The sequence below is a fragment of the Orycteropus afer genome, unplaced genomic scaffold (genome assembly GCF_000298275.1).
Source record: "Orycteropus afer afer isolate SDZICR_OR568_19922 unplaced genomic scaffold, OryAfe1.0 scaffold00189, whole genome shotgun sequence".
Lineage (NCBI taxonomy): Eukaryota > Metazoa > Chordata > Mammalia > Tubulidentata > Orycteropodidae > Orycteropus > Orycteropus afer.
The window spans coordinates 40,115-53,074 of NW_006921776.1; positions in this window are offsets into that span (position 1 = coordinate 40,115).

Here is a 12,960-nt window from a genome sequence, read left to right on the forward strand (position 1 = left end):
GGGAGGGAGGGAGGGAGGGAGGGGGAGAGAGAGAGGGAGAGAGAGAGAGAGATTGATTTATCTCAAAGAAATGGCTCACACGGTTGTATAGACTGGCAAGTTCCAAGTCCATAGGTTACATGTCAGGCTGGAGGTTTCTCCTGTCTCATATAGCTGCAGGGCTGACAAAGCCTAAATAGCGGGTCAGGTGACAGACTGCTAGCTCATGGGTTTCAGAGGCTGAAGAACTCAATGTTGGGAGGTCAGAGGGCAGGTTACTGGCCCATGGGCTGCAGAGGAGGACAAGTATTAGCCTGCCACCAAACATGAACAGGAACTTGCCAGCCTCCACAATGGTGTGAACCACTTCCTTGAAATAAATCTCTCCCTATATATAAATATTTACATATCAGACAGTGTTTCACTGCTATACATAAACTTTTCAGTGGCCAATATTTTCAGAAATGGATGGCCCATCCTGCTTCCCATGATACAGAGAAAAGATTGATGATGTCAGAGATTTCATTTTACTTGGATCCATAGTCAACACCCATGGAAGCAGCAGTCAAGAAATCAGATGTCATATTACACTAGGCAAATCTGCTGCAAAAGACCTCTTTAAAGTGTTAAGGAGGGAGCATTCCAACAAGATGGCTGAATAGGCAGACAAGCTACACTGACCCTCTGTAATAAAGCAATGAGAAACCAAATGAAACTGATACAGAAGACGATCTTGGAACTCTCAGCTTTGGACAGGATAAAGAACTGGATTAAATACCTAATGAAAGAACTTGAATGAAACACTGAGTAAGGAGACAAACGGAGCTCAGGGCTTCCAGCTGTCCTGAGGGCACAGCCATTTTTAATATTTCCCAATAGCAACCTAAGAATCAGCTCTGCTCACCAAGGCTGCATAGGCAAGGACTGCACTGGAGCCTGACTACCAGAAGGGAGAACAGTGAAGAAGGGAACAGGCAGACCTACAGACTGCTGGTGATGGTCCTGAGGGTGCAGCCATTTTGGATATTTGCAAGTGGCTGGCACAGCCATTTTGAGTGTTTGCAGGTAGTGCTTTTGCTTGGACTGCAAGCTGGGAATAGACTCCACCTGCTGAGGACAGCACAGGTAACTGCAATGGAGGCTGATGACTGGAGAGGTGCAATAGTACACTTGTTATTCTTGTGCCCCATGCCCCCTTGGTGAATAGCAGTGTGGCCATCCCCCCATCTCCATTCACCTTCTTGACCTGCAGGGCTTCTGTCCTGGTTTGAGTACTGTCAGAGCCTGAGTGTTGTGGTCCACCCTTGAGTTTTGTTTTTGTATGTTTCTTTTTAAATTATTCTTTTTACATTCCTTCTTTCTTCCTTTTATTATCACATTATCATCCCTAGTTCTTTTGTTTTTCTTTTGTGTTCTTCTCTTTTCCTGGTTCTTTTCTTTTTTCTTTCTTTTGTTCTTCTCATTCCTTGTTTTACCTTTTGCAGTTTTCCTTGTTCGTTTACTCTTGCTCTTTTCTCTCATTCCTCTGCTGCCAGATATTGTGACTTTTTTTCTCTTTTTCACATTATTTTTCTTTTATCCTTTTTAAAATATATTTTGAATTTTTTCCTCCTTATTTATTACAGTTTTCTTTTTCAAATTGTTCCTGTTTGTTTATGCAGTTTGAGTTTTTCTCTTGTTTTTGGTTTTTTATTTATTGATTGATTGATTTAGACTGTGTGGGATACAGCAACCGTTGCCACACAACCCAACATACCTCCATCTACTGCAGCCCCATCCACTGAGTCAGGTCCATCACTTGCTTTTGCACTAACTAACAACAGATGGTGGGCAATACTGGCTTCACTCACCCTCAATTGCTTTTTCTGAACAGCTAACAGAAATCTGTGCACACACTCTCATTTTCTATTACACCCACCAAAAGACAGGTGGTGAGTGCCCATGTGCTAACAACAAGTGACTAAAGGAACACATTACCCTGCTCACACAGATATATCAAAAGAAAATAAAGGGAAACAAAACAAATCTTGAATGAATCACAGAAACATACAACCACAAATTAAACATAAATACACCACCACCACAATGTCTCAGATATAACAGACCATCACAGTCCACACAAAACAGCAAGAAATAGTAGTAGAAACAAGGGACCAGGATACAAACACAGAAAGCATCCCTGAGGAAGAAGGAACATTGAAATTCCCTGATAAGGAATTCAAAAGAATTGTATTTGGGTACTTTCAACAGATTAAGAGACAGATCAAGGAAAATACTGAGACAATAAGAAAAGACTGACAAAATTAAGGAAAACACAGACAAAATTCTAGAAGAATTTAGGAAAACAATATAAGAACAAATTGACAAAATAAACAAAAAATTAGAAATGACACAAAAATAATAAACAGAAATCTAGAAGATTTATACTAAGATTTCAGAAACAGACAACACATTGAAGGGGCAAAGGCACAGAATCAAAATCAATGGAAGACAGAATTAATGAGATTGAAGACAAATAGCTCAGACAAAAGATCAAAACATAACGAAGAAAGCCTAAGATTCATGTGGGATACCATCAAGAGAAATAATCTTCATGTAATCAGAATTCCAGAACAGGAAGAAACAAAAAACTGTCAAAGATTTGTTGGAAGAGAATTTAACTAATATGATGAAAGAGAAGAATATATCCATTCGAGAAGTTCAATGTACCACAAACAGAACAGACACTAAAAGAAAAACACCAAGACATATCATTATCAAAGTCACTAAAACCAAAGACAATGCAGAGACTGAAACCATTCCCCTTGTGAACAGGAACCAGATATGGATGCCCTCTATCTCCACCTCTATTTAACATTGTATTGGAAGTCCTAGCCAGGGCAATAAGGCAATAAAGGGAAATCAAAGGCATCCAAATTGGTAAGGAGGAAGTAAAACTATCCCTGTTTGCAGATAATATGATACTATGTATACAAAACCCAAGAGACTCAGCAAGAAAATTCCTGGAACTTATTCAAAGATTTAGCATAGTGGCAGGATACAAGATCAACACACAAAAATCAGTTGGATTCCTCTACACCAGCAAAGAGGTCTCTGAAAAGGATATAAGGAAATCAATACCATTTACAATAGCTACCAAAACAATAAAATACTTGGGAATAAATCTTACAAACAACACAAAAGAGCTATACAAAGAAAATTACAAAACACTACTTTAAGAAACTCTAAGAGATCTACATAAATGGAAGAACATACCCTGCTCATGATAGGAAGATTGAACATTATAAAAATGTCAATACTACACAAAGTGTTGGAGACCAAGAAAAAGACCACCAAAAGGACATGATTGCAAGGCACATATTCTAACAACAGCTAAGAGAAGGCAAGGCCTCTCATATGGTTTGATGCTTGCTTGGCTCAAACTCTGTGTGCTTGGGGCAAAACACTGTTAGAGCAAAATAGGTTGGTAAACATTGTTCCAGTAAAGAATGTTGATTATCCTGATGGAGCACTTCATACCTTAAAATTATGTAGCTTAACAATCATATTATGTTTTAGAACAATGCATTTTAGTGACTATTTACTATTTCTATAAAAGTTATTAATCTAAGTAATCATCTATTACTCTTGGGTATGGGAAAAGACCTCCGGGTACAGGAAAAAATAAAATTTTAACGTTATAGATGATACTTGATTGTATTGTACAAAATACTTTATTGAATACTTGATTTTATTAAGAAAATACCAAGAACAATGATGAAATCATGTGCTTATGTATAAATAAAGCAGGACGGATGCATCAGGGGTTGCTCTTGCATCATACGCAGAGTGTCCGCCTGGCCCTTGTTTCTCTTAAACATTTAATCCTTTCATGTCGCTTTGTTTCATGACCTGTGTTGTCTTGCCGGATGTGGCAAATGGTGCTCAATGTGGGCCTGAGGTGGAGCAGCGAAGAGGATGCCCCACTGAGCAGAAATCAAAGCTTCGTAACAAAAAAGCGTAAGTGTGGGTGAATTCAGTGTTTTTTCTTTAAGCCTGGCTAACATGGGGAATGTAGGATCTCATGAGAGGGATTGTTATGTTTCTGTCCTTAAGGCATTAGTTCAGGCTAGAGGTTTTTCAGTGTCTCAAAAGGAGTTGGAGGAATTTTTACAGTGTGTAGATTGCTGTTGCCCTTGGTTTTCTTAGGCAGGGGCAATTGATTTGACGACCTGGAAAACCATCGGTCAACAGATGAATGAGCGTTTAAAGGAAGATAGGCAGGAGGGTTTTCCAGGGAATGTATTTTCAATTTGGAGCATTTAAAAGCTATGCTTAGAACTGGAGAATGGGACAAGTGTGGGGATAGACCCTAAATTACAAGAGTTAAAATTGAAAGAAGAAATAGTCAAGCGAAAGTTGGAAACTGAACCCTAAGAAGTAATGGAAGAGAAGTTATATCCTTCCTTGAATCCATTTTTAGCTCAGGCAAATCCTTCCTTATATCCATTCTTAAATCAGGCTATTTCACCTGTAACCATGTCTGCCAGCACTTGCTCTCCTCCACCTTTTAGTCTTTTTCCTCCCTCAGGAAACAAGTTAACTGTTTATCACACACCTTGCCTCCTTTATTACCTATACAAGCTATGGTTCAAAAGGCAAGGGCCATAAATGAGGACATTCCACTAGAACTGAGACATGTTTTTCCTATAACAGAGCAGTTAGACCCGCAGACTAATCAACCAATGTGAGGACATAAAACATTTTCCTTTAAAACTCTCAAAGATTTGAAACAAGCTGCTGCCAACTATGGACCAATGGCACCATTTGTAAAAACCTTAATAGAAGCCATTGCTCAAGAAGTTTTATGTCCTTATGATTGGTATATGCTGGCTAAAACTGGATTAGTGGGAGGAGATTATTTGATGTGGAAAATGTATTTTCATGATTTCTGTACAGAGCAGAGTATGAGAAATCAACAACACAATGTTATCATTAATTTTGAAATGCTTTCTGATACCAGACAGTTTTTAGATGTCACAGCTCAATTAACCTATCCCTTACAAGTATATCAACAAGTATCAGCCGCAGCCTCTCAGGCATGGTCTAAACTACTGGCAAAGGGAGTTGATAACTCTAGTTTTACTAAAATTATGCAAGGGCCTACAGAACCCTTTGAACAATTTGTGGATAAGGTAAGTGTGGCAGTGTCTCGGAGTGTTAGTGATAACACAGCCACTAATATTTTAATTAAACAATTGGATTATGATAATGCCAATAAAGATTGTAAACAGGCTATGGTTGGATCAAAACAAACAATGAGTATAACTAATATGTTCTGAAAGTGTCAGGACATAGGCACTCAAACTCATACAGCAAATATACTGGCTGCTGCCTTAACTAATTTAAAAATATCTGGAGTATGTTTTGCTTGTGGCAAGATGGGACATGTTGCTAAACAATGCCAAAAAAAATCAGAGAAGAGAAACTCTCCTAATAATTTGGCCGCTGTTTCTCAAACTCCAAAAATATGTCCAAAATGAAAAAGGGAAAACATTGGTCTTCAGAGTGAAGATCAAAAACTGATATTGATGAAGAGCCTCTTTCAAAAAACTTCTCGATTGGCGTACCCCAGCCCCAACAAACAACAGGGGCAGCTCTCTCCCTCACTCCATCAGTGATCATGCCCAAGCAAAGAGACCCCCCATTGTGTCCCTTTGCCATGCAACCCAGGGAAGTGCAGGATTGGACCTCTGTGCCACCACCCAAATAGTACTAACTCCAGAAATGGGTACCCAAGTAATTGGAACAGGAATTTTTGGACCACTTCCTAAAGGGACAGTGGGAATTATCATGGGTCATAGTGGGAATACACTGATAGGACTTTTGATAGTACCAGGGATTACTGATGAAGATTATGAGGGGGAAATTAAAGTAATAGCATGGGTACAAAAAACTGTTAACTTTTCTAAAGGGGCTAGAATAGCTCAACTTATATTATTGCCAACTGTTAGAACTGGAATATATTTAAATAAGCAAAGAGATGAAAATGGATTTGGAAGTACCGATGTTGATTGCACACAAGTTAACTGGATTCAACAAGTTACCAAAGATAGATCTCAATTAAGCATTTATATAAATGGCAAATTATTTATGGGACTCCTTGATACAAGAGCTGATATATCAGTAATCGCAAAACATCAGTTGTCCCAACAATGGCCACTAGAAGTGGCAGATACTCAATTAAGAGGTCTAGGGGAAGTTTCTACCCCTGCTGGAAGCAGTTCAATGCTATTGTGGGAAGACTGTGAAGGAAAATCAGGTATTTTTCAACCATATGTTTTATAAAAAATTCCTGTAAATTTGTGGGGATGGGATATATTAAGCAATATGGGAGTATTATTATTTAGTCCAATCGCCCAAGTTATTGATATGATGGTTTCATAAGGATTTGACCCATACAAAGGCCTGGGGGCTACTCAAGAAGGAGAAATTCATCCAATTTCACCAGTGGGAAATGATGGGCGAAAAGGATTGAAGATGGGGCAATCTACTTCCGTAGTGATACTGCCTCGGAAACCCAAGGAGGGGTCGCTATGAGTCGGGTCCGACTCGATGGCACATAACAACAACAACAACATCACCCTCTATAGTAGGGTCTACTGTAACGACTCCCCCACCCATGGCTGAACCAATTACTTGGCTTTCAGATAAGCCTATTGCTCCTAGGTGGAGCAGTGGCCCCTATCCAGGGAGAAATTTGCAGCATTACATGAACTCGTTCAGCACCAATTGGATGCCAGACACATAGAACACTCTAATAGTCCATGGAATAGTCCAGTATTTGTTATAAAGAAAAAATCTGGCAAGTGGAGAGTGTTACAAGATTTGCAAGCTATTAATATTAGCATGCAAACTATAAGACCTTTACAACCTGGCCTTCCTTCTCCAACAAGGTACCTCTTGATTGGCATTTAATAATTTTAGACTTAAAGGATTGTTTTTTTACTATTTCATTGCAACCACAAGATAAGATTATATTTGCTTTCTCTATCCCAGAAATTAATGTTCAAGCCCCCACAAAGCAATATTATTGGAAGGTTTTACCTCAACGCATGAAAAATAGTCCTACTATGTGCCAAAACTTTGTAGCACGTGCAATAGAGCAGACACGATTGGTCTGGCCACAGGCATTATCCATTATACGGATGATATTCTTTGCAGTCACCCTGATAAAGACATATTAAATCAGATTTTCTTACATTTAAGTGAACAACTTTCTTGTCATGGTTTGAAAATAGCTCCTGAAAAGGTTCAGAAAACTGCTCCATTTTCATACTTAGGACATATCATAGACAAAAGAACTGTACGACAAAAGAAAATTACTGTTCGATTAGACTCTTTAACTACTTTGAATGATTTCCAAAAAAGTGTTACGGGGTATTAATTGGATATGGCCTTCTCTAGGCATCACTACTCAACAACTTAATTCTCTTTTTGATACATTAAAGGGAGATCCAGATTTAACTTCACTCAGACATTTGACTGAGGCAGCAAAACAAGAATTAGCCCTGGTAGAACAATGGATGCAAGAGGCTCAATTAACCCTAATTGACACTACAACCCCAATACAAGGAATTATTTTAGCCACACCTGAAAGGTCCACTGGAACATTTTATCAAACACAGGGTGTTATAGAATAGATTAATCTTCCTTATCAATTTTCTAATTCCATCATCACATACCCTACTACGGTAGCTATTTATATTCAGAAATTATTACACAGGGATAAGCAATTAACAAGACTAGATTTAATTGTAATACACCAACCATATCCTAGACAACAATTACAAACCCTTATTCATAATAATGTTGAATGGCACATCATTGCTGCTACATTTATGGGTCAATTAGACAATCGCAGACCATCTCAGAAGCTGCTACTACAAGTAGTGGAATCACATAAGTGGGTTTTTCCTCAAAAATGTCTTAATCATCTCATTCCCCATGCTTTAACAGTGTTTACTGATGGCATTAGTAAAGGAAAGGCAGGACATCACTCTGCTATTAAAAACAGAGTCGAAAACACTCATTATACTTTGGCACAAAAGGCAGAGGCTTATGCTGTCTTATTTGCTTTTCAGGATTTCTCGTGCCAACCACTCAATATTGTGAGTGACAACCAGTATGTGGTTCATTTACTTACCCGTGTCGAGACTGGCAAAATTAAACATATATCTAATGAAGAATTATTAACTCTTTTTTTACTTTACAAAAGGCAGTGTAGAAGTGCTTTCATCCGTTTTACATCACACATATTAGAGCACATACCCCTTTGTTGGGCCCTCTCACTCAAGGAATTAAATGAGAAGATGAACAACTCTGTCTTCTCATATAGGAAGCTATTCAATCACATGCTTTTCATCAAAATAGTGCTAGCTTACATAAACAATTCCAACTTACTAGAGAACAGGCTAGACAAATAACAAAAAACTGTTCTTAAAATGTGCATCTCCTTGTGGCACATTATGGTTTAAACCCTCGTGGGCCTCAACCCAACAATATTTGGAAAATAGATGTCACCTATGTACCTTCTTTTGGAAAGAAGGTACCTTCTTTTTGTACCTTCTTTTTTACATGTTACTGTAGATACATATTCTGGATTCACTATGGCTTCAGCCTTAACAGGCGAGGTGGTGGTACACTCCTCGGAAGGAAGATGGGGCAATCTACTTCTGTAGTGATACTGCCTCAGAAACCCAAGGAGGGGTCGCTATGAGTCAGGTCCGACTCAACGGCACATAACAACAACAACATCACTTGTTACATTGTTTTGCTTTTTGTGGTCCTCCTAAACATTTTAAAACAGACAATGCCCTGGCTTACATGACTAAATCTGTTTTACATTTTTGCTCCTTTTATGCAATCAACCTTTCTACTGGCATTCCTTACAATCCTCAAGGCCAAAACACTGTAGAAAGAAAGCATCAAACTATAAAACTTTATTTAGAAAAACAAAAAGGGAGATTTTTGAAAAATATTAGAACAGCCCTATGAAAAGATTAAATAATGTCTTATATACATTTTTTGAACTGTGACACTGATGGGCAGTCTGCTGCCGACAGATTTTTAAAATAGTAAAACGAGACGCCACGTTGGTCAAAGTTTGGTGGAAGGATGTACTGACAGGATAATGGAAGGGACCAGACCCACTATTAACATGGGGACGAGGGTATGCTTGTGTTTTTCCAGAAAACAATGACAAGCGCATATGTGTACCGGAGAGACACGTCCAATATGATGGATCACATCCAGCACCGACTTCAACGGCTGTCATTACAGGATCATCGAAGACAACAGCTATCGAGTCATCAGACCATGGAAGCGACACTGCCGACTTGGGGTCAGATTAAAGCGTTATCTCATGAGGCCGCAAGGATGATTCAAATTCTCGGCAAACCTCAGACTTTGGAAACGATATTTCTACTTATGGTAACACTACTGTCAACTCAAGTCACTCCTGTAGTTAATGAAACACACTGGGCATATTTGTTTCATCCACCTTGGGTCCGGCCTGCTACATACTATGATCCTGGTATTCCTGTCTTTACTAATGACACCTGGTGGCTTGGAGGAAAGGGTGGAGAGTCCATAGGAAAAATATTAAAAGGAGAAAGCATAGTGAATTGTACAGGTCTTGCTACAAAAATACCAATTTGTTTTACCTGAAATAATTATAGTGCCTTACCGTGCCTAAAGTTAATACCAAAAATGTGCTGGATATCTGCAAACAATATAACACACATGCTTATAGAACTAAAAAATTCATATTAAGACTGAAAGGGGCACCAAAAGAAGGTTTTACATATGTGTATTGGGGAATATCAAAATTTACTATAAATGGGGGTATTTTTCAAAATTATACTGTAACTCCTCCCATGCCATATTGTCCTAATGTACCACAGGATTGGGAGGCATTCCCATCTTGATTTAGATGTCATCTGCCTCTCCCAAGGATAACACTGTCTTCTTACAAAGCAAAGCATCTCCACACTATCTTATAGATTGGGTTGTTGTTGTTGTTGTTGTTATGTATAGATTGGGGGGACTCTTATAATTACTCTTCCTTTGACAACACACAGACTCACTGCCTTCCCTGGAGGTTTTCCAGAAAACATCTTACAAACACCAGAAGGACCACTGCAATCAGGATTATGGAGACTGTTTGCTGCAATTGGAGTGATGAATTATTCTGCATGCACTGGGGGACCAATAGCAGGGACGTAATCATACTAATATACAAGCATGTGTTTGACCTCCTAATGCTCTCATGCTGGCACAAAAGTACACTGATTGTACTATAAATGCTACTATGAGTTGTTTAAATGTTTTTTAAACTAATGATATTTTAGGAAATTATTATTGGAATGTAACCTGTAATAACTGTGTGCTAACACAGTGTTTAACCTAAACCCATCAGTATGTATTGATAGTAATACAACTATACTATATAACCAGACCAGTTAACATTTCTGACGGATGGTTTCATTCAGCAGATCATTCATTGTACTTAGTACAGCAAGGGCTTATCAGATCAAAATGCTTTATTAGGTTCCTCATTGCAGGCATAACTACTCTTGCTGCAGTGATAGCTACTATGACTGTGGCTACTGTTGCACTACAATCATCTATTCAGACAGCCCAATATGCAGATGATACAGCCTAAAACACTGTAAAGGCATTAGTAGATCAAGAGAATATTGATGAGGATCTTAAACTCAAAAGTAGACATGTTAGAGGAAGCAGTATTATCAATAGGAGATGAGTTAGAGGTGATACGGGTAAGGCAAGCATTACATTGTGACTATCAGTATGAATACATACGTTTATCATCATACACTGTGGATTTCAGTGATCCTGAGTTCACTTGGGAAAAAATCAAAATGAGAGAGAATATTAGGATTTTGGCATAGTTCAAAATTAGTCTTGAAATACAGGAATTCCATAAAGATATTTAAAAGATAAAAAAATAGTCATGCACCAATAATTGATCCAAACCAAGTTGCAAATTCTATACTTGATGAATTTAAGAGTCTTAACCTTTTTAAAAGCATGCCTACATTTTCACACCATTATGTGCCATATGTAATAATGTTTCTAATTATATTATTTGTTATTTTTTGGGTCCCACGATTATCTCAATGTTTAATTCAATCTTTAACTACTGAAGCACACTTACTTCATTTAAAAAATAAAAAGGGAGGAAATGTTGGAGACCAAGAAAAAGACCACCAACAGGTCATGATTGCAAGGCACATATTCTAACAACAGCTAAGGGAAGGCAAGGCCTCTCTTACGGTTGAATGCTTGCTTGACTCAAACTCCGTGTGCTTAGGGCAAAACATTGTTCCAGCAAAATAGGTTGGTAAACATTGTTCCAGTAAAGAATGTTGATTATCTTGATGAAGCACTTCATACCTTAGAATTATGTAGCTTAACAATCATATTATGTTTTAGAATAATGCATTTTAGTGACTACTTACTATTTCTGTAAAAGTTATTAATCTAAGTAATCATCTATTACTCTCAGGTATGGGAAAAGACCACCAGGTATGGGAAAAAATAAAATTTTAACCTTTTAGATAATACTTGATTGTACTGTAGAAAATACGTGATTGAATACTTGATTGCATTAAGAAAATACCAAGAACAATGATGAAATCATGTGCTTATGTATAAATAAAGCAGGACAGATGTATCAGGGGTTGCTCTCGCATCATACGGAGAGCATCCACCTGACCTCTGTTCCTCTTAAACCTTTAATCCTATCATGTTGCTTTTTTTCGTGACCTGTGTTGTCTTGCCAGATGCAGCAACAAAGCAATCCATACATTCAATTCAATCCTGATCTAGATTCCAGCAACATTCTTTAAAGACATAGAAAAACCTATCACCAATTTCATATGGAAAGGAAAGAGACCTCAGATAAGCAAAGCACTGCTGAAGAAAAATAAAGTAGGAGGTCTCATGCTCCCAGATCTCAAAGCCTACTATACAGCCACAGTTAGTGAAAGAACCTGGTAGTGGTACAATGATAGACACATAGACCTACGGAGCAGAATTGAGAACCCAGAAATAGATGCATCCACCTGTGGTAAGCTGATCTTTGACAAAGGGCTGAAATCCATTCAATAGGGAAGAGAGTCTCTTGCACAAATGTTGCTGGCAAAACTAGATATACAGAAAAATGAAACAAGATCCATACCTCACAGAATACACAAAAACTGACTCCAGATAGATCAAAGACCTAAATGAGAAACCTAAAACTATAAAGTTCATCAAAGAAAAAAAAAAAAAAATTAGAGGCCCTAATTAATGGCCTAAATAGACTATCAAGCATAACCCAGGATGCACAAACAGCAGAAGATAAACTAGATGATTGAGACCTTCTAAAAATTAAATTATTATATGCATCAAACGACTCTTCCAAAAGAGTAAAAAGAGAACCTACAGAATGGAAAATATTCAACAATGACATATCAGACAAAAGACTTACTCTAAAATTTATAGAAAACTCCAACACTTCAACATCAAAAAGACAAACAATCCAATTAAAAAATGGGCAGAAACATGAACAGATAATTCACCAAAGAAGATATTCAGGCAGCCAGCCAAAAAACACATGAAGAAATGTTTGTGATCATTGACCACTGTTATTTGTTATGTGCCGTCGAGTCGGACCCGACTCATAGCAACCCCTCCTTGGGTTTCCGAGGCAGTATCACTATGGAAGTAGACTGCCCAACCTTCCTTCCAAGGAGTGGCTGGTGGGTTTGAACCGACAGCTTTCTGGTTAACAGTCAAGTGCCTTAGGCATTATGCTACCAAAGCTCCTCATTGGCCATTGTTGTTGTTGTTGTTGTTATGTGCCGTCGAGTCAAACCCGACTCATAGCGACCCCTCCTTGGGTTTCCGAGGCAGTATCACTACGGAAGTAGGATT